This window comes from Aphis gossypii, chromosome 2 (genome assembly GCF_020184175.1).
Source record: "Aphis gossypii isolate Hap1 chromosome 2, ASM2018417v2, whole genome shotgun sequence".
In the NCBI taxonomy this organism is placed as follows: Eukaryota; Metazoa; Arthropoda; class Insecta; order Hemiptera; family Aphididae; genus Aphis; species Aphis gossypii.
Genome location: NC_065531.1, coordinates 17,491,140 through 17,492,461, shown reverse-complemented (window position 1 = coordinate 17,492,461; position 1,322 = coordinate 17,491,140).

The window sequence follows — 1,322 nt, the reverse complement described above, 5'->3', positions numbered from 1 at the left end:
TTTTGAAAATAACTTTTTTGATATTAAATTTTGAAAAAAATCAAAAAAAAAATCCAAAAATGATTTTAGGTTATAAAAATTTTGAAAATATATTTAAAAAAATAAAAAAAAATCCAAAAATGATTTTAGGTTATAAAAATGTTGAAAATATATTTAAAAAAAAAAAAAAAAGAAAAAATAAAAAAAAATTTTGAAAATAACTTTTTTGAAATTAAATTTTGAAAAAATAAAAAAAAAAAAAAAAATCCAAAAATGATTTTAGGTTATAAAAAATTTTGAAAATATATTTAAAAAAATAAAAAAAAAATCCAAAAATGATTTTAGGTTATAAAAATTTTGAAAATATATTTAAAAAATAAAAAAAAATTTTGAAAATAACTTTTTTGATATTAAATTTTGAAAAAAATCAAAAAAAAAATCCAAAAATGATTTTAGGTTATAAAAATTTTGAAAATATATTTAAAAAAATAAAAAAAAAATTAAAATATATTTTGAAAATAACTTTTTTGAAATTAATTTTGAAAAAAATTTAAAAAAATAAAAAAAAAATCCAAAAATGATTTTAGGTTATAAAAATTTTGAAAATATATTAAAATAAAAAAAAAATTTTGAAAATAACTTTTTTGATATTAAATTTTGAAAAAAATCAAAAAAAAAATCCAAAAATGATTTTAGGTTATAAAAATTTTGAAAATATATTTAAAAAAATAAAAAAAAATCCAAAAATGATTTTAGGTTATAAAAATGTTGAAAATATATTTAAAAAAAAAAAAAAAGAAAAAATAAAAAAAAATTTTGAAAATAACTTTTTTGAAATTAAATTTTGAAAAAATAAAAAAAAAAAAAAAAATCCAAAAATGATTTTAGGTTATAAAAAATTTTGAAAATATATTTAAAAAAATAAAAAAAAAATCCAAAAATGATTTTAGGTTATAAAAATTTTGAAAATATATTTAAAAAATAAAAAAAAAATTTTGAAAATAACTTTTTTGATATTAAATTTTGAAAAAAATCAAAAAAAAAATCCAAAAATGATTTTAGGTTATAAAAATGTTGAAAATATATTTAAAAAAATAAAAAAAAAATTAAAATATATTTTGAAAATAACTTTTTTGAAATTAAATTTTGAAAAAATATTTAAAAAAATAAAAAAAAAATCCAAAAATGATTTTAGGTTATAAAAATTTTGAAAATATATTAAAAAATAAAAAAAAAATTTTGAAAATAACTTTTTGATATTAAATTTTGAAAAAAAATCAAAAAAAAAAAAATCCAAAATGATTTTAGGTTATAAAAATTTTGAAAATATATTTAAAAAAAAA